The sequence below is a fragment of the Gallinula chloropus genome (genome assembly GCF_964237585.1).
Source record: "Gallinula chloropus genome assembly, chromosome: 5".
Taxonomy (NCBI): Eukaryota; Metazoa; Chordata; class Aves; order Gruiformes; family Rallidae; genus Gallinula; species Gallinula chloropus.
The window spans coordinates 73,251,374-73,277,151 of NC_140090.1; positions in this window are offsets into that span (position 1 = coordinate 73,251,374).

A 25,778-nucleotide genomic window follows, 5' to 3' on the forward strand; every position below is an offset into this window, starting at 1 on the left:
TCGATCAACCAGGCAGCCTGACTGCATGCAAATCAACTACAAACATCGCCATTTCGCTACAGCACATACCTAGCACAGGCAAAGCACATCTATGGAGAAAAGAAGCCAACATTATTTGGTTTTACTCCCATTAATTCCAGAAGAAATTACTCTCTTTATGTGAATTTGAGATATTATAAGTAGAGAGAAATGACCAAAGCATCCGCAATACAGTTGAGGAGATAAAATTCCAGGTACTGGTAACTATTCCACAGTGCTAAGCAGAACTTGGATGGAATGGGAAAGCCTTGTGTCAGCTTTATTGTGTATTTCAGCGTTGTAATAAAACTTTTATGGCTCCACATTGGCTTCCATAGAATATTTAACTTTCTCTTCCATTGTGCCTGTGGCAGCTTGGAGCCCCAACAGAAACACACGGGTGTGAGCTAGAGCAAGAGTGAGTCTCAACTGTGCTGTCTGAAGTGGAAAATATTACCCAGAATGTTCCCAAACAAAACGATGTTCCTTCAAATCTCCCTCCCACATCCCATTCTAGCAGTAGAAAGTTGTCTTCCTTGTAATATTTTTCTCAAAGTAGCAATGTTCATCAGAAGGCTTCTGAGAAAACGTACCACTCCACCCACGCTTCTGCCTTCATACCATCCCTGTCCTGCTTTTCCTGGCCTGTAAAGGACTGACTGCTGATCAACCTACAGCACTGTCACTAGGAATCAGCTTCATTATTTTAAGTCTGTGTTTTCTGGAGCTCTTTTCCTTTCCCAATTGATTCCCAACATCTCCCTAGCCAGGATTATGCTTTTTCCAGGTTACTGCTTATGCAGCAACATACCAAATAGCTTGCTCACATTTGCTGCGGCAGTTTCCTCCCTTTGCTCAATGAATTTCTAGACCAAAAGCCCCACTGCTTCATGTAGTCCTTCTATATTAGTCTCCTTTATAAAAGCCTTAGTGCAAAAATGCTGCTTTCATTCTGTATTATATCCATACAAGATTAATAATATAAAAGCCTAGTATGTAATTGCAGGAGTAACAGCGCCAAGAATAAAGTATAAATACTCCAAGGAATAACTTCTGCTCTAAGTCTAGCCAAACTGCTATTTTGTTCTTTCACCCATGCACACACCCACATCTCTCCACCCCTCCAACACCCTAGTCTTTAAAGAGAACTGCTGCATTCTTCTACTCAAGCTCAAAGTTCTGAATATCTCTGGTAGCTTCAGTTCAACTATTTCCCCTGGGCAGTTACTCAGCTCATACCGGTGAGCAGAATACAGCTGGCAATGCCAATCGGTATTTCAATTAGCAGCTCCAGTTAAATAAGAGGCCGGTAAACGCCTTGCCCTGAGCAAACCACATCTAACATTCTGCAATGCAATACTATTTCTGGAGTCAAGTTATTATTCTTCCAAACAAGACTATTAACTATTAACTTGTAACCAAGGAAACACAGTTTACACCATGAGAAAGAAAGAAAGAAAACAAGAGACAAACATAGAGACAAATTAAATTATTACGAGGAAAATTCCTTCTCAGATCCAGGCAGCCTAAGATGGGCCTGATGCCAACTGAAGAAAAGGTAACAGATGTTTTAAAGTTGCTCAAACAAGGAACTGGATCAAGGATTTGGGCAAATATTCCTAGGACTTAAATGTTGCAGTGTGAAATCTGTACCTGCAACATTCTGCTCTCTCAAAGTCACATGTGGAGGACACTAACAAATTCTTTATGCCAGCATCCAGGCCTTCTGGTATTGATCTGAAAGAGAAGTTTCTGCTCTTTACTAGAGAGTAAATCAATGGTTTCAGGACTGGTCCAATGACACAAATTCTTTCCAGTTCTGACTTACAGCCGTTTAAATGAATCCAGGTACTGCTAGTTGCTATTTCCAGACTGATCTCTTAAGTGAAGCTAATTAAGGTGCTTGTCTTACTGGCCTCAATTTGGTATTGTAGGTCAAGATTGAGTAATTGACTTTCATTCTCTTGTAAGGAATTACTTGCAAGCTTTTTCCTTTGGATATATGTAACACACACGAGGCTTCTCAGTGGCAGAGGTGACCCCTTATAGTCTCCAGAGAGGACAGAACAGGCAATAAAGAAAGAGAAAAATCTTGATCAGCAGATTTATTTAAATGCTTCTGATTGAAGTCCAGCCAGTTTGCTGGACATATGAATTGTGAAGTGGCTTGGGACTGAGAACCCTGAGCTAGGACTAGGCTGATCTCCTTACAGGCACCACACATCTTGAGACAGGAAGCATTTCGGTCTCTGCCTCCCCACATCACCTGCACGCCAGAAGGCATCGTGCACAAGCAGCAATGGTGCAATAAGACAAGTCTGTATCATTGCTAACACAGTAACAGGCTCCAGACAGCATAATTAGCAACAGGATATTAATTTAGGATCTGGATAGCCCAGGTTCCCGTCCCTGCTGCACAAGAGGTATCTGGGCTCTTTGGGTGGCATGCCCTCAACTCAGGATGACTGAAGTCAGGCAGTGAAGCTCAGCTAAACCTCTGAGCCTGTAATCTATCAGCTTAAAATCATCTTATCTCTATGTTGTAGTTTCTCTGTCTTGAGTGTCCCTGACTCTAAACTAGGTGAACTGTGAGCCCTACCCTACTGTGGGAATAAATACAGAGGACAAGGTTCCCAAATGCTGGGACGGAGAGAGTCACCTAAGCGAGCCAGTCAGTCCCTGTGGCCACATACACCACAGCTGCTATAATTCTGGAAGCAGCATTCCTTGGAAAGCCTGTGAGTGGGCAAACACTAACTTGAGGAGTTGTGTTGACTTTACTGGAGTTTCAAATCCAAATGGTTTAACACCACGACTATCATCCAGATTTAAAGAACATAAATTAACATCTTTCTGAGGGAGAGGGGCTACCAGAGCAACGCAATTGTGGTTCAGTGCTGGGGCTCACAAGTGTCTTCACAGCACAAGGCACACACTAACTGCATGATGTAGCGGAATACAGACCCAGGTCAGGTATTTACCAGTTACACTACACTGTCGTGAACTTACCCTTGACTACAGATCATGTGAGACTAAGTCAAATTGTGCTTGTGTATCAGTTCAGCCCAACCACTATAACAAGGTGCATGGATCATTTTGTGCAAGAGAAAACACAAGGTATCAGTCTAGCTCACACCAGCAAGGTGCAGACGCCTACTAACACAACTGCTCTAGTTTCAAACAAATGCTGTTCCATCAAGAGCACCTCGGCTACTCACTGAACTCGGTTTTAAACTGGCACTAAATAGTGCAGTGTCTATGCTTCAACAAAGGGGTGCTGAAAGCAGGCATACAGATCAAACATGGGCAGAAATTGCTTTGAATATTTATTCTTATTTATGTTCCTTCAGCACTTTTCAAGATTAGCTATGAAAACTACAGTACCAATGGACCTCTAAAGTGTCACAGCCTTTGCAGTTTTAAAGAGCCCAATTACAAGACATCATCAATTAAACTTTTCCAAAGTGTCAGGTTGCTTTATAATGGTTTCAACATCCAGTGCTGCTGGGCACTGCCTGGAGCCAATTTTTTGTTCTTTATTAATGAACATAGATGAGATGTGTAAAGGTGAGCCATGTAAAGGTGTGTAACATGAGATATACGCCTTTTCAGGACAAGAGAGGTTGAGACTTTCACTCTTGCTTACAAGACCAGCTTAAATGAATAATTAATGAATGATTAATGCTTTCTTAAGCTCACTTGGGTTTCCAATAAGACAAATCAATGTCTCATTAAATATCCAATTTACCCAGAGTAGCATCTATACTTCCTGGGACAACTGGGAAGTCTGGACAGCATTGTTTGATTTCGGGGGAAAGGAAAGAAAATAAAAAAATAATCAATAGCACCTTCTTCTGTGAGGAATACAGTCTTTGTCATTGGAGTATTGCTTTGTGCTAACATCTCTCCCTAGACACATCACCCTGATTTTTGTCATTCCTTACGTTCCCTGGTGAACGATGCAATGTTGACTTCATTACATTTTGCAACGACACTTTACTGATGTAAATTCAAAGTTTATCAGCTTGAGAGTACTCATTACTGCATTTTATGAAAACATCTCAAAACACTCCCAGATCTGAAAAAGAACCAGGTAAAATGGAAAAGAAATAGGAAAAAGCACAACAATCCAGTGTTCCTATGGGAAACCTAAAGCACACTCTGAGCAAAGCAAAGGAATTCATTTGCTGTGCAAAGTCTAAAACTGTCCACATAGAGCAGTGTACAAAGGTCTAATAGTAATTAGTTTTGCTGCATCAACCAGAACAAGGACCTCAGCACTCATAACAAACCCTTTTGAAAAGGAAATTACAGCAACTATCTGCATAGTAATAGTTGTTGAGTAAAAGAAAACAAGGAAAATAAATACTGCAGCATCCCTTATTGATGACTCTCTCCCTGAATACAGAATAGTTAGGAAACCAAAGACTCAAGCTAAGTGACTCTCAGCTGCAGATTCTTGCTGGCGAGACTCCATGTCTCTGCTGCAAGCCACAGAATACTTTGGCTTTTTATTGGAAGTCAGAAAGAAGCTTCTGGGAAACGCCTTGCTGTGCATCTGCTGCAAAGCAGAGGTCACAGCAAAACAGGCTGGGTTCAGCTCTGCTCGAAGCTGAAGTAAAACGCTGCTTCCTCTCAATTTAAACTGGACAGGGATATGGGCTATTGTTCTTTTAAATGTGATTTTTTCTAGTTATCACATTGGCATGCCCACCTTTACAAACAGACTTGTAGTTCTGCTCAGTCAACTCTAACAATGTCGTAGCAGGTGTAACTTCAAGTTTCATGCTGGGAAATACAATTTCTTTGACTTCCAGCTCCACAACCTCTGGGCAATTTTGCACAGCACCGAGGACATGCTGTGCCCATAGCAGCATAATCAAGGGGACTCTCAGGATTTTACAGCTGTGTCCTTTACATCTTCAAGGGTGGCCTAGCGCAGACAGCATGACCTCAAATGCTAACTTTCAATTGGGGTTTTTGGCTTAAAACTGAACAAATAAGAAGGAAAAAGAAAGAAAAAAATAATGGTATGAAACTATTGCTTTTTTTTTTTTTTTTTTTTTGCTAGCCTGGTTTAAATTTCCTCACTCCTTTCTGCTTCTGGGAATGAAGGTAAAATGACTGTGCTAGAGATTGACAAGGCACTAAACACAACCAAATCTTCCTAATGGCAGCAGCGCTCTGCCTTCTCTCTGTGTAATAGCCGATATGGCTTTGGAGACCATTTTAAAAATTAATTTACAGGATTTGAAGTTCAAAACTTCCAGGTTTTAAAACTGAAATTCTCTCTGATGCTGTCAGGTGGCTGTCCTGTAACTCCAGCTGGGTGTCTGCCTGCTTGGGACAGGACAGAGGGACCGTGCACAGCACGACAAGCTGTGAAAAAAGCTGTTCTGGGGTGAAAGGCACTAGAGAGACACCAGAGAACCAAGTTCAAGAACCAGATCTGGCTTATCAATTCTTCTCCATGCTCTCTTTGTAAAGGCAGAAGAAGTAGTAATTTTCTCCTGTCCTTTGTGTTTCTGGTGGAGGTGAATGTCTGTAACCTCAGGTTTGTGAAGCCTGTCTGTCTACAGCCTGCACACTCTCTGAGGCATTCCTCTGTTGCAAAAGCCCAGCACAGTGGAGCCTTGAGCAGTTACTGAAACACCTGTTAGAAAGAAGGGATGAAAAACGCAGAGTCATTTTGCTTATCTGCAGTCTCAGTTCTTGAATCTCAAATCTATAAGAATCCTATCAGCTAAGGTGACCAAACAGTGACTGAGACGGAAATCAAACCTCCCAGCTGTCAGGGACTGATAAGAGGTTACTGCGCTCACTAGGCACTGGTATCAGACAGGTATCTTTGGGAATTCCAGGGTATCCTGGGAGGAGGCTCTCCCATGAAGAGATACCAGTGAGCTGCATGCCTACACATGCACGCAAAAGCCTAAGGCAAAACCTAGGCTGTAGCTTGCTCATACTACTGCCATTCAAATCCTACCTGAAGAATCACTTAAAAACTCTCTCTTCCTGTAAATGTATCTGAATTACTCCCACAGCGTGCCAATTTGCCTTAAAAGTATTTTCCCTCTCTACATATAACCAGAGCAGCTATTTTTAAACAAGGCAGGAAAAAATATCTTAGTATTAAACTTATATATATCTTAGTATCTTAAACTTGTAGTTCTTTGCCATACTTTCTACATGGTTCCTGCTATTTCCATAGAAGTAACGTTATCTTCCCCTCACAAACAGCCTGCTGCTGAGAGCAGCAGATGCAAACGGGATCCCAGCAGCAATCAGAACACTCCAGGGGAGTATTTGTTTGTGCCCTAACCACGGTGATACATGGTACCCACACATGTGAGAGCTTACTAGCCCGCCAATGCATTCATACTGGCAAGGCACCAGCAGCTCTCCCCCGTGTTGACCCACACTCCTTTTTATGGGGTGTTGGTAGGATGAAAGCTCAAGTTTAGCTTTAGGCTGCCTTGAGAATTAGATTCTTTAAAAGAAAACACAAGCCATGAAGACATTAAGAAGGTTAACTGGTTAAATTATGATGATAGTTCATAAGAAAACAGTTCAGGAAATACAAGTGAAGATATCAAAAATAATTTGCATGAAAATAGGATGCAGAGGTTTCAATACTAGAAATCAATTTTTAAAAAGATGAAACATATACTATTTTAAATAAGAAAACCAGTATGTAAATACGTTCCTAAATATTTGTAAACATGTGTAACACATGAATAGACCTGATGTAGCTAATAAATTAAAATAAAAACTTTAGAAGGCCAAGTGTCAGGTAATAACCCAACCTATTAACAACTGTTACTTGAAATGAAACTGAGAAGACTCCTATGTTATTTACAAACAAAAATAAAAAGCTTTGTGCCACATACATACAAATATGTAAAAAGGCTACAAAATGATGAGATTTAAAATACAGCAGGGGAAAAAAAAAATAATCACACAGTTTTACTGTGAAACTGCAAACATGCTTACTTTGCCTGTATTTTGCCTGCTGTTTTCTGTCCTTCTCCCATCCCTTGTCTGTTATCCAGAGTTTTGATACCACAATTAATTCCCCACAGAACAGCCTGTGATATGAGGGCTTAAGGCCTCTGCCCTAGGATGATTTAAGCACACGAATGGTTCATTATTAAGGGAAATATTTAGTAGCACCTGCTTGATGCTGTCTGAAAAGCGACCTCATAAACACACACAAAACCTCTGTGTGCTAGAATAAATCTGTGATGGTTCTGTGATTAACATAAATGTGCTTGATAGATCCAGTTTATTATGCTTTTGATAGGGATTGAGAGATTAAGAAATCTGGTTGGATTTACTTAAGGATAATAACCTTATCTGGACTCAATGAGGATTACACCATGGATTCTGATATTCTATAGCTTTAGTGTACAGTTTTCAGTTTCTCAGTGACAAAGCATACATCTTACTGCTTTTCAGCACACACTAGTGCCTGACTACCTGGGCACCTTGGGAGATTCTACTCCTGCTTCAAACCTGAAGCACCTTCTCAGTCTGTCAGGTACAAACACACCTTACTGCTAACTCAGCTCTACAATCCAGTTCAACTGTAGCAGTATTCTTGATGCCAATTTAGAGCTTGTCTCTCTAAAACCATAGCAGTACTATCCTTCATTTGCTGAGCAGCAACAGCTTTCACCACGTCTGTCCAGGCACGTTTGCCTTTGGTCACTTGGGAGGTGAATGAGAGCACGTTCTATAGCATCATCCATACTGCTGAAACAGAATGACTTGACAAAATCATTCCATTGGCATTTGTTACAGGAGGTATCTCACATGGCAATTACTGTGTAAGAAAAATTCTAATCCTTTCAAAGAGTCCTTGTGAACCGCTTGTTAACCGAATACCATCAGGAGATGTCTTAATCTCAAAGAGGAAAAGCAATAGGGAGTTTTAAAGACTATTTTTAGTAACAAAGAGGCACTAATCTTACAATGAAGTATGCAGCAAGCTAAGATGTGCTGCAAAACAGAGGATGTTGAAACAAATGTTAACTAAGCTAAGCCAGTCTTTGAATCAAAAACTGCATTACTCAATGTGATTGTTAACAGATGGATTACTGATCAGTGGTTAGCAAACCACAGGGAAGGATCATAAAGTTAATTGAGTCTGCCATATTTCTGTATTAGCACAGAGTGATTTTTCACTAAACAGATCGTAATATAAATTGGGTGACAAAAAGATAGTGAACCCAGACGGTCTTACTAATGTTCTGAGAGCATCTTTATTATCTTCATCACAACCATAAAGTTCTCTGCATTTACATACTAAGGGACAGTATTTCAAGATAATCAATTCACCCTTCCGAACCCCTTATTGAAGGATTGGAAGATCATGCTAAGTGTATGTTTCTTACACCTAATATCTACAAGTCTGTAACATGCAGCAACTGTTTATCAGCCTTGTAAGTGGTAAATTAATGTTGTTTGAGTTATGCCTTCAACACACCTGCCATACACAAGGAGATCCAGTCATTATTTCAGAAGACTGTTTTAGTTTGGGGGTTTTTCTTAATACATAGCACAGAGTTAATTAGAAATTGAATATCCTAAGAGAACTCTGTGCAACACTCTCACACACATCACTTGAGGTTCGTATCAAAATCTTACTCAAAACAATGAATAAACAGAAGTGTCAAATTATTCACCCAAATCCTCAAAGATCCTCAAGGCTGCAGGAAAGCAAGCTGCTGAAGTTAGCAGAAAAAGCAATTGCTTTTTCCAGACAGCATGGCAATTCTGGCTTACGATGAGTGGTGTTACCCATAATAGCACTCAAATGTCAAACAGGCCTCTTTGCTACCTTAGCAGCAACCCACGTAGGGATTTCAGTCAGCAGCAACAAACTCCAGTTAGAGTTCCCCTACACTTCCTTTTTTTTTTTTGAGACTGGCAAATTATTCCATACAGTAAAAGGAATTAAATTCCCTTTTGAGTGAAGTCAATATAAAACCACTAATTATAAAAAACCACTTCTCCTGCTGCTTACCCTGAGATTATCTGAGGAGGACCACTGACCTGCTTAAGACAGTAGTCTCCTAGATACCTTTTGGTATCTTCATAATGATGTATTGTTTTTGCAGTTTGATGCATGCATGAAAAATAAAGGAAAGCCTGCACAGAAATAGGCCTGTCATAAAGATCTTTCAAAACAGAATCTGTAGTAAAATTTCCCTTCAGGTAGCACCAGCAATCTCCCCATGGGTTTTGTACAAGAATTTTGCAGAAACCTGTCCTCAGCCATCATTTTTAAACCATGGAAGCCCTGGCCCCCACATTTAGAAGCTCTCCTTCAATCAAGGATGCTGTAAGTGCCCATCACTCGGTACCACTCTCCCTTCTGGAATTCCTAAGGCTGAGCTACACAGCCCCAAACTAAAACTAGACAAACACATTCATGAGCAATGTACTACTTCTTGTGGCTCCTGATTCCCAGAATAGTTTACTGAGTACAGGGCTGATAAACCAGACATTTCAGAGGCCCCATTCTGTGTTTAGCTGCCCATGTTGGCATCTAGGACATTCAGACACAGCACAGAGGTCCATTCCTTGAGGTATATCATTTCAATAAATAATGGCATTCTCTGAAAGTCTGATATTTAACACTACATGCAAATGGGCTATCTGGAGAAAGCACTGAGTGATGCTACCTACAGTGTCTTGACTGTAACGTGTTCCTCTGGCTAGGAACTCATGTGCTGGATAGCAAGTAGACGCTCTCAGACCCACCAAATGCTGCTTTGAGGTGCCTTTGGAGGAAAAAAAATACAAACCAAACTGCCTTTTTGAACAAACAATCCACCCATTAACTTTTATTTGACCCAGCAGATGCCCCTTGCTGTGCTGCTACATTTATGTTTGTCTCACTTCTTTAACTTGCCACCGTTTTAAGATCCTGCATCCGTACCAGGACCCTGAACTAACACAAGTCCCACAACACTGCCACATAGATTACACCACCATCTGTGATACAAACTGGTGCTAACAGCACTGGGAATTAGGGAGCTATCCTGTTGACACTGTTTATAGAGCCTTGCCCATTAGGCGCTCCTACAGCATAAACCCAACAGCATTTCACTCCTGAACAGCTGGCATTACTTGGTGTGACCCTTATTTCAGCACGTGCTCCTCACTTTGCAGCTTTGAGCAGATTCCTCAGCTTTCCTGTCTGCATGGAATATAGTAACAGGTAACACACACAACTCAGCATCCCAAGGCATCTATCATTTCTGGGTTTACAGCACTTTATGATAAGCCCATGGAAAAGCCAGTGTTATTTCTCTCCTCGTTGGCTCCCACACAACAATGCAGCTGACACACAACACAAAGCGACCACCATTAATAAAATACAGGACTTTGACAATTTTTTTCAGCATAAAGCCTCCAAAAATGGAGTCTGACTTTGAGACAACACTGAAGCACTCACTTAGCTTTAAATCCCAGTGATTCAATTAGACTCAACAAGATACTCTGCTGAGCAGAATAGGCTTAACACAATGCCTAAGTGTTCTCCTCAGCCAGATCCCTAGGGAGCCTGAAAGCTATCCAGACTCAACGAAGGCAAGGATTAATCATCCTTTTGGGGATACTGACTGTTCTCTAGGTGGAAAACCAACTTGGTTATAAATAATCCTTTTCAAATTAGTTATGGATTGCCCCCAGAAACAACGAAATCCTGTTCTCTGGCTTCTCCCACCCAAAGGGCACAGTGCATTTTGATCAGTGGAACTCGGTCTTTTCCCCGGGTATGCATTAATTTCTCCACAAAAAGAACTTACTCTCCTTCAGTAGCAGGCCAAATTATTGTCCAAACTTGCAAGTTCTTTCCTACCCAGCTTCCTACCTCTCCCCCCTGGAAAAATATTTCTTTGCCCAAGCTTTAATGTATTTTAAACATGCACAACTCCAGTATGCCAAGACTCTACCTTTAAAGCCTCGCCTTTCGAATTCTTACCCAAGAAAACCACCCATATAGTTTGTGGGCTACTCACTTCTATTCAACACAAGGAGTAGGGCTTTGGGTGTGAGCATGCTGCAGTGAGGACTTGTGTAGGAGGTGGTCATGGACTGCACTGTGCTAGTCATGGCTGGTTGGAACCAGCTCAGCGATGGACAGAATGGACCCACTGCACATAAAACCAGAACACAGGTGCACATAGCACCTCTACACAAACATGCATGTAAAAAAGGGCAGAAGCATTCAAACATCCCAGCAGGAGACAGAAGAAAGATGCCAGAGCAGCACGGATGGTGAAAAAGCAAGGAGATCCGGGAGGCATTGTCAGGGTGTGAGAGAAACCAAAGCACCATAGCACAGGCAAGCCAGAACCAAAAATGATGCTAGAGCAGGAGAAACGCTGAGGCAAACGAGCTGCACCAAGCAGAGATGGAGAAGAGACTCTGGAGGAGGTCTGGCTCTAAAAGGACTGCAGCCAGCAGAGGAACCCAAATTAAAGGAATAACAGTGCTCTGACCCCAGGCTCCCATGCCATCCTCACCTCACCAGCAGAACCCAGTATAATTGGAAAACAGAAAGGGGAGGGAGGAATGTGCAGAGAGAAGCTGAGGAGTGTTTATCTGATCATGTTCTTGCTTTTATTTTCAATAACAGAATCAGTAACTAAAAGTTTATTAATTGCCAATAAATTAAATGGACTGAATCTCCTCTACTCAGAACTGGCTTTTTTTTTTTTGCCCACAACACTCACTGTTTCAGATGGAGGAACCTCTTAACTGTCTGAACCCACGTACTCTGTGGTCTCAAACTGAATGCCTAAAACCACCAAACCTTCTCCTCCAGTGAGATCAACAGCAAAAGCTCTCTTGTTTCTCACTATAAAATAGCTGCCATGCTCTCTTCAGAGAGCTGTCTCCTACATGCAGCTGGGATGCAAGGAATGTATGGAATTTCACCACTGGGAAACAGGGGAAGCTGTCAGGCATGGCAGGACTGCACACTGTGCCTGCCTGACCCTTTGGATAGCAATATTCATACCCTCCTGTGAACTCGGTGCTATTTAAAAAAAGAACAAAATAAATCTCCAGCAAACGTGCGGCTCCTGAGCTGGCACCTCCTTGGTTATTTTGGTTTCTCTCTGCATCAATGCTGCATACAAGAACTGCAATTTGAAACCTAATATTAAAAATCTATTTAGAAAAGCACAGAACAAGCAACACCGTAAGTTTGCCAATAAAAACATAATTCCTTTAGAGTTGTTTTATCTTTAAAAAGTAATAAGATGTTTGTAAGATGTTCATGTATCACTGGATTATTCTTTCTGTAGAAGTAGTTAACTCCAAGCAGTGAAACATAGTAAAAGAAACTCTCTGCTCCAAAGACCTTTAATTCAAATAATCAAGGCAGACAAGAGGAATGTTCTTATCCTCATTTTACAGATTAACACAAGGAGAGATCAAATTACTTCCCCAAGGTCACCTTAAGAGTCTCTAACACAGAACTCTTCTATAGCTTAGCACTTCAACTACAAGATTATTTTTTTGTTTCACATTTACTACTCTCCAGACATATAAAATGCCTTTTCTGTGGTTTGCACAAGGTAACCCATTGACTTAATGGAAATAAAACCCCAAATGCCCAGCTCTAAAAGCAAACAGTCAAACAGAATTAAATTTAAAACAAAGTAAACTGAAGCAAAAATAAAAGAGAGCTGCCCAGCCCTCCCCTTGCCAACGTGTGATTGCATAATCTCGTCATGTGCTCCAAAACCAACAAACTTGGAGACTTTCCCAGGTCACCTGGGGTTAAAAGTTCCAAAGTCATGAGTTCAGATCAAGACTATGTTTCATTAACAACCGTGACCCAAATCCCATTATTCAACATTTCCTTGAGTCACACTGGGAATAAATGTTAAGGCTGCAAGAACACAGAGCACTGGAGAGACCGTTCCGAGTTGAGAACACCTTGAAATGAGCACACAGGTAACATTGTGCATCCTCTTTAAGGACCATCCCATCTAAAGCTGTCCCATCAAAAGAAAAAGCCTAAAAGCTCCTTTGGGGACTCGTATGGCTCTTGGGACGTGAATGGAAGAGAAGCCAACACTGAAGCTACTGCAAGCATAAAAACCTCGGTCATAACCTTAAAGGGTGTCAGTCTCCTGCTGTATCAGAAGCAGGAAGAAAAAAACCTGAGAACTAAATCTCTCTGCAAGACTGAACTAAGACCACAGGACTAATTATACAGGAAACGCTGCTAACATTCTGCAAACTACAGTTTTTGTGTTGCTAACAGGGAAAGCCAGCACCAACAGAATCAGAGGCAGCTGTGGGAACACGGAAACATGGTCTAGTTTACTGCAGATTGGTACCCAGTAGGTGCTAACACCTACCCTTCCACAGAATCAGGATGCGAAGAACAGAAACCATAAAGTCTCTGTATCCACTTCCTTAATCCAAAAGATCTTCAACCCTTTTCCTTTTCTCCTGTTACCCTTCCAAGCATAGAGAAGTTTGGCATGAATAGATACTAATCCACTTGCATAGGTGCCACACCAAGATCTCATCGGGTACAAAGCTGATTCCCAAATACACTTTCACAGGCTAGCAGGTGAATGCTAGGATGGTCGTCTTATCAACTGGTCTTATCAAGAAATCAAAAATCAGGGCTAAATCCTCAGCTGATGTGAATTCACAGAGGCTCACAATTCACACATTGACCTCAACATAGAAGCACTAGAAATGCAGATAATTCAATATGGACTTTAAATTGCAGGAGAAAATTAATAACAAGACATGTATAGGCATAGGTAAACTTTCTTCCAATAAAGGATATGAAGAGACACAGTTGCCCTTGGATGCAATCCAGTGATAATCATTTAGCTGAGTAACTAGATAACAAGGGCTCATAATTGGAAATAGATAAGTATGCAGTCAGAGACATGGAAATGTTGTATCAGTCAGACGTAATTTAGGAAGCGCCAGCTGGTGTCAGCAGAAAACACCCTGGCCTCAGGATTTTTTTGTGTGTAGGAACTGACCAGGCAGACACTGAAATCATTGGACAATATGAGCATAATGAAGCATGCTAATTTGTTAAAAAACTGTTACTAACTCTTTTGCACTTCAGTGAATTGGAACTGCATTTTTTCCTAGTGGAAACCAGCCCCTCCAGTGCCTAGTTAACATCTCTATGAACTGACACTGGGCTGGATGTATTTTCAGCTTGTTCGAACAGCAAGGCAGGCAGTGGCTGGAAGGGAGGGTACCAGCTATACATCCCTGGCCTGCATTCTGCAAGTGTTCTGCTCTCTGGAGTGGTACTTGTAGCAGCTTCAGTGTAGCAGAAGCTCCTGAGCTTTGGACTGAAGTGGGGAAAACAGAAAAAAAATAGCAAGGAACAGACAAAACAGTATAAAAAAAACCTTTGTTGGAGAAGTTATTTGAAAGTAAAAAGGTAGAAAAGCAAACCACTAAAGACGTGGTAGTATCCGTTCTCACTCTGCAGCCACGAGATATGAAACATCAATAAGTGTACAACAAAATTTAAGGTGACTTTTAGTTATTTAGTCTATTATCTGTGTGAAGGGAAAAGAATGATATCATTAAATCAAGCATCAGTATCAACAGCCATTGTAAATAATACATTAAACTTGGTGGGGAAGGGAAATGGAAACAATTTAAACACAAGTCTTCTGCATGTTTTCACCCCACTATTCCAGGACACTTTCTCCCTCACAATTTTCATAAAAATTATGGCTTTCTTTTCATTTTCTTCCACGTATATGACACCTTTCATGGTGTAGCATGCTCAAACTGTATTTCCAGAGTACTAATGTACTGCCCCACGTAACACGGGGAGCCCAGCATCAGTTGGCTGGGGAGCAGACAAGTATCAAAGGATCAAACTCAGTCACAGCTAAAAAGGATGCACCTATTTTATGTACTTGTCAAGAAAATCAGCAGCACAATTACAAAATGTATCTTAGAAAACAAGCACCAATTATGATAAGCTGAATGATAATGCACTTTTCTGAAAATATGAAGGGCATAGTTGGTTTAAATGACCTGAAAACTTGCAGTTTCAAGGATTTAGGGTGAAACTGCTACTTAAATCATCCCTGGTATGGCTTACTGATACTGCTAGCTGGTCAGCAGTTCACCACTGTGACATAAAAGAGATCCTGTAAACCTGAGGTGATGGATCTCAAATCTGCTAAGTAGCCAATACTATTTATGCTGGGCCAGTGCTTTTCATCAGCAAAAATAATCAGTAGACTGCATAATGGTGATGCCTTGTGATACATCTGATGCCCTACGGCAGGCTATCAAGGCATTTGTCCCACTCTCTTCAATCTAAACATCTATGAAGCTAAATTCACACAATTCATTTCATTTACAGCATTAAAACAAAACAATGTGGGTGTTCAGAGTTGAAAAACTGCTCAACGTTACTTTACTTCTTACTTCTTACTTCTCTTTCTTCCCTACTTTATCTCACACACCATTTTTGAGAGAGCCCTCAAAAAAGTAAAGAACACTGATCCTCCTCTTCAGAACACAGCCTAAATCTGAATCTATCTGTGAAGATACAATGCCCCAAAACCACATCCAATCCACTTCTTATACAAATCCAAACAGATTTCACATTTTCATAACATAATAAACGATAGAGATCACTATTACTGCAAGGAAAGACCCCATGACCATTTCTAAATTCCTTGATTAGTAGGAGGTTTCAAGTGCTACTTATATGTAATTGAAACTGATACCTAATTTACTGATGCATAATATAAACATCATGCAAAATCTCATATCATCTTTTTTTTTTTTTCATACAAAGATAAAATATGTTCCTGTCCAGACATGGTGAATATATCAACTTTTACCTTTAAAATTTTAAGCTAAATACTTCAGTGGTCAAAGCTCCTTGAACTGTAGCAAATACAGGTAAAAAACAAACAACAGCAACCTTGGGTTAAATCACATGGGAAAAACAACACAGAGAAGGAACCCAGCTGTGCTCTGAATCAGGTGTGTTCCAGATCCCACCCTTCTTAAAACAGGTACACAAACAATCAGTGCAATCCACTGCAGGTTTTGGCACATCACTTTTAAGAAAGGAAAACGGCAACTGTCAATCAAAGCACATTTCATTTTAAATGTGAAGGTTTAAACCTCAGGTGGTTATTGCTGGCACATTAGGTCATTTCAGCTCCAGTCTATCAATAAGCATAATTACCTTTTTCTTTCACCATGGCAAACAAGTTTTCCTTGCAGAGGAAGCAGCAAGAATGAGCTGAATTAACTTAAGTACAATCTCTCTTCCAGCAGTGTTTGGTTGAGGTGGGATAAAAAAAAACCAAAACAACCCACAACCCAAAGAAAAAAAACCCCAAACAAACCCCAAACCAGCTTATTCCAGATAATTATGATCCTCTATCAGATCTCCCACAAGATCTCATCAAGTCCGATTGCTCTCAGTGCCTGGTTTCTTCTCGTGCCTCTTTTCTTCTCCCACTGAGGGCTTTTCCGAATGGCAGCTCCTTACCCTGCCCGTGGGCTCTGCCCCTTGTGCTGAAACAACCAGCTCCAGCTGCAGCTGTGGAACAAATGCCGAATCGCTCCGTCCCTCACTTCCAGCCCCTGACACAGCCCTGCATTCCTCTGCCCTCGCACAAGAAGGGAGCTGGCGATGTAATCTGCTCCCCAGTGACTGGCAGAAGCCTGCAAGTGAGATGTGAGAGAGAACAGGAGAGCTGTTCGAGCTGAGGGGGTACTGCTGAGTTTCTGATTATTTTATTTACCCAAACTGAGCTGGGATCGAATGAAAACACGAGATGAACACGGGCAAGTCCTGAGGTGGGCTGTGGCACAGTGGCTTTTTTCTGCTGAGCACTGTCTACCCACTCCTGCTTTTACTTTAAAGCTGCTACCAAGCGCCAATTACTAGACCACAAAACACGCTAAGAAACAGTCCCTCATCGCCTTCTGACCATGGTGCAGAAGAGAGTAGCATGTAATCTGTGCAAACTGGGAATATCAACTCTATTTACTACCTTGAAATAACAATTAAAACAATAACAATAGGCACTCTCACCATTCAGTGAGCACCTGGGCTTGGAAGCACAGGCAGGGAGTGCCGCAGGCTAATTTTTCACTGTGAGTCAAGGTCAGCACTGTATTCTGACACACCAGATAGCTCTAAACTACCACTCCTCTTCTGTTACTCCTTTTAAGGTGATAGCCATAAGTACTCAAGGAACTGAGGAGAGAGAAGTGCACTGACACATCAGTCTCGCTCCCACAAGACCAATTACCCATGTTGAATCTGGGCATCAAACTGACCTTCCACTTGGTGCTTCTCCAGGCACTAAGCTCTACCTAAGAAAAGCTGATGTCAAAAAACAAACCAACACTTGGCAATATTGCCAAGTCTCACCATCTCATAGTAAGATTCAGAATATTTCTGTTTTCTGTAAAAAAAATGCGGGTCAGAATCAGGTGAGAAAGCAAGCTTTTCTTTTATTAGCATGCTTTTATTCACAGTGATGAAGAAAATCTTGGAAATATGATTAATCAAAAGCCTAAATTTCCATTAAAAACCCTTAATACGTATAATTTTTATTACATATTGAATGCCAGTATTAAGATTTTGGGGAACTTCTACCACTACTACTATATACCACTCTTTCTTTATTTATAAATGACTTAATTCCTCATTTTAGCTAGCTATCAATACTAAACCCACCTCATGATACCTTTGCTTGGCCAGGAAATTTTAGTGTTTGTGGTTTAGAGGTAGAGAAAATGCCAAAGGGAAATGACTTGCCAAAGACAGAGGTGACCTCAGGAGCAGAGAGCTGGGTCAAATATATTTTTGGATAGAGTACAGGCAGATTCATTGGGCTATAGCTTCAACTTGACCACAACTCAGTGCAAAATGTGCTTTAGGTTGCACGATGGAGGTGTAATTATACTGCACCCTAAAGAACAAGCTACCTTCAGCCTGGAGTCAGAGGAACCCCTACTTTTTGAAAACCAGACCTCAACTGGAGCTCACACCTCCACAAAGGAATTCCTTCTCAGTGCTACTGTATGTAGGGAGAGAGAAATTAATGTAAAGAAACAAGCTGTAGGCATCAGCCAGACAGAGCAGCAGATGGCTGATACCTGCTGGAAAAAAATCAGAGCATGCACACAGCATTAAAAATATTTGCAGTAAATAAATTCTCAATGTTTTGCACAAATGCCACCCAGGAGAACAGAGAGAAATGAAACAAGCCAGTCTGCCTCACCCAAAAGATCACTGTTATTCAGTGACATTCTTCAATAAATAAATAACTAAGAGAGAGAGAGAGGGGAAAGAGACAAGAGATCCAGGCATATGCATAGAAAAAAGAAATAGTTATTCTATTCTAACAAATCTAGGCTGGCTTTCTATTGTTAGCAGCCTAACGTGTAAGAGAAGCCCAGCCCAGGCAGTCTGGCATTCTTGTTTCTATGACTCAGTGGGTTACTATTAATAGCATCTGAGGCTCAACTGGGGAGCCAGGCTGAACCCCACTGACACTGAGGCATAATCCATCATGTCCCGTTTCTGACACCTTGGAGATGTCAGGTTGTAACTCAACCTGGCTGTGTTCTTTTTCAAAGAGTATTTTGTAAACGGTTGGGGGACAGCCTCCTGAAAGGCTACAGCTGACCTCCATTCATAAATATTTGATCCCATGTGCAGAGCAGAGTCTGTGGATACACATGCATGGATACTGTTAACCCCTTCTTCCCGCGATCCTCGGACACCCACAAAAGCTGTGCTGTGATTACCATTCATTCTGTGTTCCAGCAGCTGCTGACACAGGGGCTGCCCGTCGGTATCTGGACTTTCTGTTCTCAAGAGTCCAGTACCTCCATTTTTTGCATGTGCTAGAGATTAGCACTGCCATATCTCATCTCCCCCCGAGCCTAACAGAAGCCTTTCCTCACATCTTTCAGCTGTGGAAATCCACGACGTTAGACTACAGCACGCAGATAAAACTCCAGGTAAAAAGACAGGCTGCAGTAAATCATACCGGAGATTTAGGAGTCAAATGTAATTTACTCCTGAGTAATGAGATACAAAGAGCAGATGTTGGCACTCTAAATAAAATCTTTATACAACAGGATGGGCTTTGGTTTTAATCTCAGTGTTTTAAGCCTGAAGACTAAAATTTACCCTGCTACACAATTCAGAATCTACTCGGATATCCTAAACTGGAGATGAAAGAGGAATAGATAGTGATTCTAGAAACAAATCCCTGGTATCTATTGCTACTTAGAGGTACATACTTTGAAGGAAAGCAAAATAACCTTTTTTCTTTAAATAACCTTTCACACTGTACAATTTAAATAGAGAATCTCACTTAAACATAATGTGTGTGGAAGAGCCACAATGAGTACACTGTAGCTAAACAACATGCTTACGTTGCTGTTATTTTCTGGTGAGAAATATGCTGTGCATTCAGCAAGAGGCATGAGTGCCATACTGAGATCACTTCGCAAAGGGAAGGAGTTAAACCAGTTTGTTTTGCTGCTTCTTGGACCTTGATAATGTTGAAAAATTATGTGCAAGATGCTAAGCAGTTCAGCCATGATTTAAGATTCGTTATTCTCATTTTAAAAGCTGGGGTTTGTATTTTTATCTTGCTTTCATTCTTCACAGATGAGATCACAGTTTAGAAGTACCAGAGCACAATTTTTATACAATTTCTTCAAAACTGAGTGATACCTCTTGTTCATTAACCAGTGAAGGAAACAGTCTGCTAGAAACCAGAAAGGGAAAGGGGAATAGTTGTCCTATTAAAGAACATCCAGGAAAACACCCTCTGTTTCATGTCCTTGCTTCCAGCAAAAAGCCTGGCACAGTTTTGACAAGAAAACCTGCCACAAGCTTCCACAGCTTAACCACTGTACAACCTAGGTCAATTGAGAGCCATCACTTCTATAGAGTTTTGATTATGGCATTTTGCAAAATGTTCCCTTCTCCAGGAAGGAAATGCTGCTTGCTCATGACCTGCTGTAATCGTTACCCTGGCTGAACTGTGCCTGCTCAGAGGAGAACCAATAATGCAAACATTGGGATTCCTTGCAGAGGACCTGTGACCCAGCAGCGGTCGCAGTGCCCTGACGGGGAAGCCTACAGCTTCCAGGTTTAGCATTCCCAAAAGCTATAGGATTATGTATTTCCTGGCTTCTGTTTCTGCTGAACAGTGCCTGCTCCAGCCATCTGATGCCTCTTCTCTCAGCCACTTGGACAACTGACACATTTTCCATCCTCTGTAACCAGCTCAAGCAGCAGTGCTCCTTCAGGACTGCAGTATCAAAGGTGGCAGGCAGCCGACTCAGGCAAAGTTGATGATGCTGGGGGAGATTTTCAGCTTCACCCAGCTTCATCCCCTACCTGACAAAACTGTTCCCTGTACTAGGTGTGAATAGCTGAGGGTTAGGCTCCTGAAGACAGACGTAAGGTGTTTAGTAAGGCTGCTCTTGCACGTGTTGCTCTTTTGTCTCTCCAGGTTCTCAGAGCACTCTTCAGCAAATCTAGCAGTCTGTCCAAGTCTTCAGGCAAACTGCAGGGGAAGTTCCTTTATGGCCATCATCCTACAGCCTTTCCCACAGTTCTTGCTTTTTAGAAACTTCATGCTGCAGCATGCTCAACAGTCCTAGGCTCCAACCTCTCCTTAACCCCATCTGCTCACCACATGGCCCTGTGTGGAACCTGCAGAACCGCAGAGAGCCATGAAGGGCCTGCAGACTGATCTCACCATCTCAGCCCCCCCATGTTGCCCTAACACAGCCTTTAAACAGTCTAGAGGAGCGTGCACAGATCCACCAGAGAGAAATATGGTTCTTTCTTTGGACATATTGGGGGGTTGGAGTCGATCTCTTGAGGTCCCTTCCAACCCCTACAATTCTGTGATTGTGACATACTACGGTCCCGCAATCCTACATCTTGGGATAATCCCATTATCCTTACTGCTAAAACTGATCCTCAAGCAAATGTTGCCTGATGGCCTGTTTCCTACCACAGCTTTTTTGCTACACTGGGCTTTGCTTTGTAGCCTGCGTCACACTACTTTGAATACAATCAGTCTGTAATCCTAGTGTTTACAATCATGTGTCACCACTCTTTTAGAGTTAGTGAAATCAAAAATTAGCAAATACATCAATCACTTGGTTCAACAAAATACATAGCGTATTCACTCTGATCTGTGAGATTTGGGGGGTTAGTGGTTTTTAATACAGCCATTTAGTATTCTCTCAAATTACACTCCTCAGGAATAAAACTTCTCTCAGGTTTTGATCTACTAAGAGGTCTGTGGTTCCTAAAACAAAATTGGTTTTCTGAGATTCTCACAAGCAAGATTCTCTTAGTAGGCTGCTCTTCTACATAAAAATAATACTCTGCAAACCACAGATAAAACAGTAAGAGTAACGTCTAATTTACTGCAAAACCAAGTAAGGAAACAAGGGCACCTGGCTTTACTCTGAACATTAAGAAGCCTGTAACACACATGCTCATATAAAAAGCACCTGAAACCCACAGATCATCTTTAGCAACAGACAAGGAAAGTTGGTTATATTACACTTCCCTGCAGTGGCCCTGACAATAGGCAAAGCCCACTGATGGTTAATCTTCTGAGCGACAGTATGTACAAACATTTACCTCTGATCACACATTCCATTATTGATATAACTGGCTTCCAAAGAGCTTATGTTATTGCTAATCCTTCGAAAGGAGATCACGCTTTCTTAACACCTGTCTGAACTTTTACACCGTGCACACATACTGGGCACTGAACTGAGGTACAGTAATACAGTGACAGCGATTTTAACTCCACGGTTAAAAAACCCCACCATATAACATCATCACTATTCACCTGCTGTAAATTGCATTTATCTAGCCAAATCGTGATCACAAACAGTGATAAAAATGAGTGTTCTGTCAGTAGCCATTACTGACAGTAACCACAATTACTGCTGAAAACCGCAAACAACTTGCATGAGGGCAGGAATCCCCAACAGCAAAGCAAATGACAAACAATCCCTGGTACCAGAGTGTTTCTGCATCCCACCATGAAAACCTGCTCTTTAAAGGAAAATAACTAAAAAAATCAAAAGCACAATAATGCAAAAAACATAATCACAACCTCCCATTTGAACCTTGTCATTACCCTGTCAGCTTCCCATGTCTGCACCTACTTCCCTTTCTTCCTTTCTCCTCCCATTAACTCTTTGCCCTTGTTACTGAAGGAAAATCCCACAGAGGTCTACCACATACCTATTATTCCCTCAAACTACAAGCTACTCTTAAGGTGCCTGTCTACAGAAGTGTACTCAGTGATATCCCTGCCTCTCAGGCACAAAGGAGAAGGAGCCAAGAGCAACCAGCATCCACCCTCTCCTCAACCAGTACTTGAGGGGTGTATGGGAGTGGATGAAGCAAGGGAAAAGACTATGTATCAAGCTTGTCTCTCCTCTTCTGCTTCCTCCATGTCTCAAAGTCAAAGTTAGAGTGAGTGAGGACAGCCATTTCCTATGCCCTTCTCTCTGCTCTGAAGTTTTCTGACCATTTCACCTTTTGGGTAAGCAGAGCAGGCCCAAGGAATGGCTTTCAGAGGAGAAGAAATAGTGATTTCTGCTTCTCTGTTGCTCTTCCCACCAGTATTTTGCCCAGCAGCAAAAAGGCTAGAACTTTTTCAACTTGAAACCATTTTATTTACCATTATCTTTCCTGCTGGCAAGAGGCTGTGGTGGCTCCAAACCACCCTCTCCCCTCCCCAGACTGTGGGAAAAGGGGCCACTGTTCTGCCACTGGAAGCAGGCAAGCCACATCTGCTGCCCTGCTCCAACCCTGCTCAGGGCAGGACTGCTTCTCTCTTGGTTGTTTGATTAAAATACCAAGGTCACACAACTGCACGGGAGAGGAAGCTTCAATCAGACCCAGAACAAAAGCAGGACTCCCTGTAAACAGCCCTGGGGACAGGTAGCCATGATCGGCTCCATCCAGCCAGAGCTGCTGCACCCCTCTGTATGATGGAGTTACAGAGCAAGTGAGATCTTTCTTTCAATTCTCCTTAACAATCTTCATGCTGTGCTGTTGCCTATGTTTATAGCCACAGAGGAAAACACAGAATTTTCATTATTTCATTCTACTTAAAGTTGATTAGCTCATCTTTCTTGCTAGCATCTTGTAAGAACTGCAACTGCAGTTTGGTTCTTGTTTATTGGATAACAAAGAATTTAGGCAGAGAGGGAGCAGTGAACCCTGCAGAGGTGAATTCAGCAGCTCTGACCCATGCTACATTAATGCAGATTAATGCTAAACCACTGATGTACTACTAAGCAAATTAGCCTGGATTGATCTCAAACACTGGCAACAACTTGTCCCACAGCAAGGGGAATCTGAAAGAAGAAGCCAAGGGTTCAGAAGACATTAAATATTGGAATATTTTAAGTAAAAATGTGGCAGTCATTAAATTGGAGGAGAGATACTGCAAACAGGCAAAGGGTGAAGAACTGGACCTAAGTGATTACCTTTTCTTTTTATAGTTAATTAAAAAAAAATAATCAAGCTAATGGTGCATATTTACTGAAGCAAATATTATTAGGGCCTAACCCTGACAGTGAGCTTCAGTTCCCTCAGCTGCTCCTCATCAGACTTGTGCTCCAGATCCTTAAACACTTGATTGCCCTTCTCTGGACACACTCCAGCACCTCAATTTCCTTCTTGTAGTGAGGGGCCCAAACCTGAACCCAACACTCGTGGTGCAGCCTCATCAAGGCCAAGTACAGGGAACAATCACTGCCCTAATCCTACTCGCCACACTATTCCTGATAGAGGCCAAGAAGCTGTTGACCATCTTGGCCACCTGGCCACACTGCTGGCTCACATTCAGCTGGCTGTCAACCAACACCCCCCAAGTCCTTTTCCACCAGGCACCTTCCCAGCCACTCATCCCAAAGCCTGTAGCATTGCATGGGGTTGTTGTGACCCAAGTACAGCCTTCCTACCCACACTCCCATCCCACCTGATGTCTGCAAACTCACAGAGGGTGCGTTTGATCCCTCTGGCCAGATCACCGATAAAGATAGTAAACAGAAACAGCCCCAATGATGAGCCCTGGGGAACACCACTCACAACCAGCAGCCAACTGGATTTACCTCCATTCACCACAACTCTTTGGGCCTGGCCATCCAGCCAGTTTTTTACCCAGTAAAGACTAAAAAGACTCTCAGTGCTTCACAGCTTTTCCTGCACCAGTCCAGTCTGCTGCCTGACTCACCACTGAGCTGTCTACATGATCGTTTGTTCTCCCCTATCTCATCCTCTCAGGTTCCTTCTGTCTTCCTTTCCATCTGAGTGACCCAACCCAAGCAGCTGCACTCTGAAGCACTGCTTTATATTAAGACTGTTGCATAACCCGTTACTAAACTCATACAGGAGGTTGGTTAGATAATATGGCACATATCTCCTTTCCCTCAGGTATATGTCACTGTCACATCCAAAGAGTAATCAGTATGGAGGGGTGCATATGGTGTCATCAGTACAAGCAAGAGCTGACAGTACCTCATACAAGAAGCAGTATCACATAGTTTCCAGCCAATTTTCTCTTTAAAATTCCACTGCTCTTTTGCAAAATAACTTGAAACTTCTGCTAGTCCTGAATACTGGACATTTTTTCCACAGAATCCTCTGCATGAGTCTGGCCTCCAGAGAATCAAAGCCACATGCTGAACCAGGCCCTCTAGGCTGAGACAGATTGTGTTGCAGAAAACAACACAGCTAGCAGTCCATCCCCTGGGAAGCAGTCCCTTACCACCTCCCCTAGAAATGGGAGGGAAGGTGGCCCATCTCTCTATGGCCAAATGAACACAAGGGAAATAAAGGATGAGGGTCCTTTCAGTGATTCAAAGCCTCTTTCAAAAATTGGGGTTCTTTTTAAATTTTTCTTCAATTTTTAGAGTACTTTTAACCATAAGTATCATGCCATCATTTAAACTGATGAGACAAGTTTAGCTTCCACAACTTCAAATTCTGCCCTTCATAAGAGGAATGAATTTCATGGCACTGGTGTAAAGTAAAAGCAAGTCACAGGTTCAACTGGCAAGACTCAGAGGAGTCATTTCCTGAATAGCAAATAGCTTTGCACTTCTTGGTAACTCCTGACCTTCCAAAAGCCTAAAATATGGGCCTCTCCTTATTCCACTCATGAGCAGCAAGGAAAATACATAGTGAGTCTCCAAATATGTGGTAATTTCTAATCTCTCTTTTTAAGGCCAAATACAGACAGCACACTGTCTTTCAGGAGGGTATATAAGCTGCTAAATCTTGTAGTACTTGAAGCACCTAATCCCCAAGCAAGCACATGGCCTAAGAGACAGACTCATGCATTTTGCCTCTTAAAAGTCACATGCAGCCTTTACAACCAGACCATTTGCAATAATCACTCCACAATTTTTGTTCTAAGTAGGTGAGACTCTGATTCCAATTGCTGTAATTTAGTTAAAGCTGAGACACAGGACACCTTGCAACCTTTCAGCTAGCATGGCAAATGGCACTGGGTAACACTCAACTTCTAGGATGAAAGGAAAAAAAGAAGCCCCAGTGGTTTCTTTTAATTTCCTATTGCTGCATAATGCTGATCAGAACCTGTCCCAGTATCTTTGGGATGGCTTACAAGTGAGTGAAGAACTGCAGAATTGCAGATTTCTGGATTGATTTA